Here is a 7,795-nt window from a genome sequence, read left to right on the forward strand (position 1 = left end):
GCTTATAGATTTTTTACTTATTGATTTTATTATTTATAACCTAGATCTGAACCGATTCGAATTCAGACTTAAACCAAACTTGTACTTTATAGATCAGGACAGATTATACATGGATCTGATCTGAATGATTCATTGGGTCAAAAAATTTGATCATAAATCGACCTAATCCGATCTTCTTTGAGGTTTGATTTGATCCAATATTCAGATCCAATCAAAAAAATGAACCAGATTAGGATCACTCGTTATCCGATCGATATACTTGCACCCCAAGTTTGAGGTTTTAACGGACGCTCCGTTGATTTGTTAAAAAAATGAGCAAAGACACCTATGCCCCTTATCCTCATTTAAACTAGATAACGGGAACAATGTGTTTGATTCCTGGATGAATCATGGATGATTGATGAACAAAATTTTGAAAATTGTGAATCATTGAAAGACTCTTGATTAATTCAATTAACCAAGAAAAGCATGGAGAATCATATAGGTGAATAACACGTTCCCAAGAATTTGCTAGTTTTCTTCGTCAAGTTTGAAGATGTCATTGCTATGATTAAACTCAAAATTTTCTTCAAAAACCTGTTAAGTGGCTAAAGAAAAACAATCAATGCTGAAATAACAAAGAAACAAACAAAGAACTCCCGATTTTGTTTAGGCCCTAACCTATTTCTTCAGGGTTTTGTGAGAATTGTATACTGTTTTAACCTTTAACTCTCAGGATTAACAAGACCCGATTAACAATGAAATATTATCCAAGCAGCAAAATATGAGTACGAATGCTTGATGTATAGAAATAAACAACAGTATGGATCTACATTCAGAATTGTTTAATTTCTGGTATCAAAGCAACTCTCATACACCATCACATCGGCCACCACCACCGCACCATCCCTGCTTCCACCACCACCATCATCTACAGAGATAATAAGTAGCATGATCAGCATGTCCCTCGCATCCAGCCTTGGATACAGCGCCTCCACCAAGCACTTCATCCCACCATTAGCAACCTGAATAACTCCGCCAGCCCCCAGTCCCTCTGCCTCCCCTTCTTGAAGTTGGCTAATGGCTATGATCCTCCATTCAATAAATCACTCCATGCATCAAATCCCTTTTTTCATAGCAGGCCATCATTCAGAGACTCACGATTCCTCTTGAAAGATTCCAGATATTTAGATCCAAGTATACACTCAGATTTTGCACTCCCCAGCAACAAAGAACCATAGGCACCATCACTTCTTTGTTCCTTCTATCATAAAGCCAGGCAAGGAACAGCATGATTCTATCAGCAAAATGCTGAGCCACCAGCACTCGTTTTGCATTCCTTCCACCAAACAGTCTAACTCCCATGTAGCTTTGCCATTCATGCCCTCCAGACCTCATTTGCATTCAGCACAGTGACCTTACTTCCAAAGAACTTGTTAACTAAAAACCTAATACACACTTCATCAATTCCCTAGCAGCTTAAGCTTTTGAGCCAAGAGATTATTTTTCGATTGTATCATAGCAAAGGTCGCTTGAAACCGTGGGTTTAGATCCCTTCCAAGTATATACATAATTAATCTGGTAGTTATCCTGACGAGCAACCTGTAACTGTTGCATTAAGGTTCAGGGATTCTGGACTTGGTGCTTTGAAGGCCATCTTAATAGCAACTTGCAGTAGGGCCCGCAAATCTTGAAGTTGTTTCAGCAGCAGTCTTTTATCCTGACTTCCGTAGAGCTTTCCTTCTGTAAGATTTCCAGACACTGTTTCTTGTTTTATCCCAATAAACTTGGCTTTGGAGGTTTGGTTTTCTTGCTTCTCTTGACCTTTTTCCCATCTGGTATGGTCTTCTTGCTTCCAAAGACCTCATTCAATTTGGCCTTGTGTTTTTTTCCTTGAGAGTGGCACTCAAGGTTAAAAGCATTACCACAGTTCACTTTGCAGAGATTGCACCAAAAGTATGCTACCTGGTTTGAAGGTGTGGAATTGTTGCTTGCATGCTTTCTGGTATTCTTCCTTCGTTTAACCTCATTCCCACTTGGTTCAGAGGACATGCATTGAGAGACCTCAATCCATTTTGCCTGGTGTTTTTTTCCTTGGAAGTGACAGTTGAGATTAAAAGCATTACCACAATTCATCTTGCAAATATTGCACCAAAAGGATCCGATCTGGTTTGGTGGTGGTCGCTGACTGTCAGACTGTTGCAACAATGGTTGTTGACCCGGTGAATGTCTGAGAACAAGTTGTCGATTCTGTGAATGCTCTAGGAAAGGCAATTGATCATGGTTTCCTTGGGGTGCTTGGTCTGGTAGATTTTCAGATACTGCTTTTCGCTTTATCCCTATAAGGCTTTGTTTTGGAGGCATTTCCTAGGACAAAAAAGAACAATTAATGTGCAATCAGGCATAAGATACATGCATGTTTCTAGTTGGTTCTTCACAAGCATTTCAAAGAAACAATGCGGTTAACACCTAGGAATGCTTTGAAGGTATAGGAAATTGCTTAAAATCAGAATCTAGGTTAGATATGCAAACTGGCATACTTCCAAAAATGAGAGAGGACTGCCCAGTAACATAAGCAATTGAACAAAATACAGGTTATAAAACATTCCAAAACGAAGGAAAACATGCAACTCAAAGTGAAATATTCAATAATTTAAGCTGTGATTGGTTGCACAGAAAGCGAGGGGAAGTTAAACAAATTTCAGTTCTTAAAGGCTATGTTTCAATTATAACAATGTACGGAAAAAGAAAAGAAAATGAGATGAGAGCGAGCCCAGACCTTCATGTGACCACAACCACCAAACATGCTCCCACTCACATGATGGCAAACAGATGGCTGGATGAGCATGGCTTATTGGTCAAAGTCATGGTTAATGAAAGAATGCTAAAGAGGCCTGAAATATATCAACTAACTGAACTTCATAACACAAAATGATGGTCTCAATAGCACTTGCCTTGGGTACATAATGGGATCTCAAAATACAATCCGTAATTCACCAAGTTTTCAAGAGATAAAAATCTAAGGGCGGACATGACATCTAACAAGTAATTAGTATCATAAGAAAGATAGAAATGTAATACAAAGATGGCATGATATTCGGTGAACAAGAAAGAAGTGATGCCAAAAGTGGGTGGAGAGGAGGGAACGAAACTCAGAGCACAAGAATATTATAAATTATGAAATACTTAAAATATCCTTGAGCTGAATGAAGGAGAAAACCCAAAGCGATCATCATGTGACTCCTTTTTGTTGATGGAAAAGGGAGGGTAATCCAACCAGTAATTAATAGAGTAAAGAATACAGATAAAAGGAGTCAAAGGATAAGGAAAAAGAAAATTGGGAAGCAACAAATACAAGGTTCTACAAAAGATCGACCACTCTGTTAAAAACCTGCTTCCTATGAACCGGATATCTCTAGTCATTCAGCATTCCAACCATCTTCAGATAAATCGCTTCAGCATTTCAAATATTCATTAAGGAAGATCCTTCCATTTTTCTTATTCCAATTACCCCAGCAGGCAGTCAGTAGCATCTGGTCCTGAAAAGGTTAGAGATTAAAAGAAATTCTTTTCTTTCTGCAGCTGTTCATTAACCATGGTTTCTCACAAAACCTGTGGAGGATTACCCTGTTCCTTCACAGAGAAATTGTTACAGCTCTATATTATCACAACAGTGGAAAATATCCCCTGAAGTTGGATACCAGATGTAAATGGAAAACTCAAACAAAATGAATAGAAATAATTTATAAAAATAAACAAAACAAAACAGAAAGGCTAATGATTGCAACTAATAAGTTCATGTGGATGGCCATGTTAATAAATACAATATATTAAGCCTACTACTCTAATGCCAGCAGAAACAAAAAAATGCCTTCAAAACTTCCATTGCATTTATGTAAATACAAGTACAGACTTACATTATTTATGACTAAACTATATTAAAGAAGAAACAGGTTCTTACTTGAGACGTTGCATTGAGTAAACCAGAGTCTATAGAAGACTGCAAAAGAACCATTTCCATTCGTTTATGATCATCTAGCTCTCTTTTAAGCACTTCCTCTTAGCTAAGGGCTGCCTCCATCAAACCATTTGTTGCCTGTTCATTTTCAGCTAATTCGTGTGCAACCTCCTTCTCAAGTAGCATAGCTGATATTATATCTGAGTGATCAGGATTGGGTAAATGTAGGATAACTGTGTTTCTCAAGAAGACCCATCACATTATAAACTGCTGCAAAAATGACCATCCAAATGAACCTATATACTTCCTCCAACTTCACTATCCATCTAAATGACATAAGATCAAAAGCACTGCCCTGCAGCTAATAGGAGGAACAGAAGAACAATTCAGAAATTAGAAATCTCATAAGAACTCCCTACAGAACCATCATAGGTTGGGCAAATTGCCTATGCTGCACAAAGTAAGCTAAGATATCTTATGTATAATTCATTTCTTCATTCAAACAGCTTTACTAAGAAGAATCGGAGATATGCAAAACAATACCAAAACCTAAAGGAGCATACAATCAGACATGCCTTATGATATTTAAAAGTTGATCCGCATTCAATGAATAAAGCAAGCTCAAACAACGGGAAAAAAAATTCCATTAAAGGAAACAACAGCACAGTGAGCTGACTTTAAGCATGTTGAAATTAGGCAAACAAGGAATATATCAGAAACTTAGTATTCCATAAAACCACATGATCTGTCAATCTAGCCTTCGCAATCACTGCTAAACCTTAGAAACGTTCGAAATAAATGACATCAAGAACATACAAAGTCATGAAGAATAAGCTACAATAAGTCAATGCACCAAAGTCCAGAACTTTGATCTCCAGACCAGCAATGCTTCATAATATAAGAACAATCAAAACATAAAATCATGCAACACTTTGAAACTACAAGGAAAATCTACAAATATCCCCCGAAATCAAATCCACTTGGGATGAATAGTTAGAAAACGTCCAAGTTTCGAACTAAATGCAACAGCCAACGAGAGATTTGAACCCTAGAACCAGATTGTCACATCAATTAGGCAACAAAGAGCATTTAATCTGCAAAGAGTTAAAGCAACATCGCTGCAAATAAAGGCAGTGAAAGGATATAGAAACGAAGCAAGGGCCGAGTTATACCTAGATTTCGGAGCCGAGCCATTCCAAGGAATCATCTTGAGATGATTTGGATCGTGATGAAGAATTAGCCACCGAAGAGCCAGAAAGGCCGAGCTCCCAAGGCCTAAAGAAACCCTAACCCTAACACTAGAGGCATAAAAGAGGAAGAAGTGCTCTTCTGGGAAGCAAACTTGGGAGGACTGGAAAAGGAGGAGAAATGAATTGCTCGTTCGCCGTTAGTATTAACCAGTATCGTTTGAATAACGCCGTTATTTAATTACTATGGATGGCCCTCAAAGTTGTTACGCCGTTACTACTCCAAAGGTGCGTAGCTCCAAGTAGGACTGGAACCGGCCGGACTGGACCCGCCTACAGCCTGCGCAAGTTGGGTCTAAATATTTTTAGGCTTCGGACCACATTTAGACCCAAAATTTCTATTCAACTCCCGGTTCAATCTGGCCGGACAGCCTGTATTAGGACTGGCAGGCCTGGTCCAAGCCACAGTCTGCACGAGCCGGGCTTGGAAATTGTTTCTTTCTTCTTTTCTTTTTAACAAGATAGAGCACTCATACATATTTGATATGAATATAATTTAAAATATCAAAAAATAAAATATCACGAAGCAGATTTGAAGCAATTCTTGTGTTAGTCCAAAGTACTTCTCCAAAATGCTTAACCAAAGAGAGGCAACTCAATCTACTACAATATTCACCTTCTGATACATGTGTCTAATACACATGGAGATAACCCCTTAACAGTCTGAAGATGCTCGACAAAAGTGAATGGATAGTGTTTACCCTTGCATGCCCCGAATTTTTTCTGCTCCGAATTGGACTTAGATGTGAAATTTCTTTTCATGTCATAATACAATCAGACAATCACATTATGTTTTGCTGTCTCAAGCTTAAAAATGACGAGAGTGTACATCTTTGCAACATCCATTTCTAACTATTACAAATCAATGAAACAACAAGGGACTGATTGTGAGACTTTACAGTTATCTCTGGCCTCATTCTGAAGCATATGAGTAACACACAGATTATAGTGGGCAATTAGGTCCTTTAGATGTATCTTTTGATCAAAATATCTACGCACGCTCAAATTGAAGCTTTCACTTTATTGATTATTTGTATATTGTATATCCAAGAATAACTTATCCATAAAGATATACTTTTGCCAAATATTTCTTTATTTTATATAAATTATTTATATACTCATGATCTTCTGCAATATTATGTTTAATAAGGAGCCCCTTCCATTTACACTCAACCTGATATGGAGTGCATTCTTCAAACGTTAAGCCCTAACATCGTTTAGTAGATCATGGCTTTTTATATGATTGGATATTTGTTTCAGCATATTAACAACTATATGAACAATGCTTTGTGTATTGCACGATCATTAGTAGTGGTGATAAATTGTCGGTGACTTTGGTACATTGCTCTTAGAAATATTCGTAGTAACCATTTATAACTATTTATAGTGTCATTCGAAACAACATGACATCCAAAAATAATAATTTTATGACGATGGTTTATTTCAATAAAGAGAATGGAGAGCATGAAGCATTGGTTGGTGCAACGAGTAATATCAAAGATGAAAAATATCACTAAAAGCATTATAATCCAGGCAATACTGCATGTTAGACCAAAATAAATTGGCCATGTGCCTTCAGCATTTGTTTCATAGCTATAAAAAAATTGTGCATCTTTCTCACAATCTCCTTCATGTATTTCAACACCTCCTTAGCATCAATTTCTAAATCTTCTTCCTAGCACTCTAGTAGTGAAGGTTGTATAGATTTTTTGATGTGAACCCTATATTCTCATTCCTACCCCCTCTATGTTCCAAAAAATTCAAAATTTTACTTTTTCAAATACGGACAACTGCTAAGCTTAAAATATGGGCTTTCTAAACATTGTCCATCTGGCGATGTGATAGGAGAAATAGGATCTCATCTGGTCCAGCTAGTTGATGATTATGCTTTTCTTCAAAGTCATGTACAAAACATTTGCTTGCATGAGAATCAAGATGAATAGTGAAATGTATGGGGCAATCACATCAAGTGTGAGCAGGTCTTTTTCTTTTCCCATCTACCCTACCCACATGCTTCTCTTCTCATATGCCCTCCCTTGAGCAAACAAAGGGTTGGTCAATGATTGCACCGTTCTCTGTGTTTTGTTTTACCGTATCTCTCCCGATACTAGACCCATAATACTTTGCATATTTATTGAAAAATTCATATCCTCCTTTCTCAAAGAAAAAGGTTGTCAATATTATCTCTCAAAGGTAAGCTATTGTGTCCGTGGATTTTAAATGCATTGCTTGCCACCGAGGTGGCAACTTAATAGAATGGGCCACTTACTACCAACCAAGTGATCCAAGTTCGAGTCACGGTAGATGCGGACTTCAATTAAATGCCAGGATGTACACTGAAAGTGGCTGCTGGTCTTCTAACCCTCGGTGTGGTAGATTCGTCCATATAGTGGGGAGGAGGCCGTCTATTCATCCAAATTCGATTCTGAATCGAACATTTTCCAGCAGGGGTTGGAGCTCCATGGTCACGTTCAGAAGAGATAGTTGTGCTAGATCGCCCCCCTCCAACTTTCATTTTATTTACCAAAAAAAAAAATGCATTGCTTCATCATGGCAATCAATGGGTGCCTTGCCTTTCTTCATACAATTCCCTTCCATGAGGTTGATACTA

At 37.8% G+C, this 7,795-nt stretch overlaps 1 pseudogene; it reads right to left on the reverse strand.

Moving 5' to 3' along the window:
* Nucleotides 1-1,507: 1,507 nt before the first annotated feature.
* Nucleotides 1,508-4,190, reverse strand: LOC105056019 (uncharacterized; annotated as a pseudogene).
* Between the last annotated feature and the right edge of the window lie 3,605 nt (nt 4,191-7,795).

This window comes from Elaeis guineensis, chromosome 13 (assembly GCF_000442705.2).
Source record: "Elaeis guineensis isolate ETL-2024a chromosome 13, EG11, whole genome shotgun sequence".
Taxonomy (NCBI): Eukaryota; Viridiplantae; Streptophyta; class Magnoliopsida; order Arecales; family Arecaceae; genus Elaeis; species Elaeis guineensis.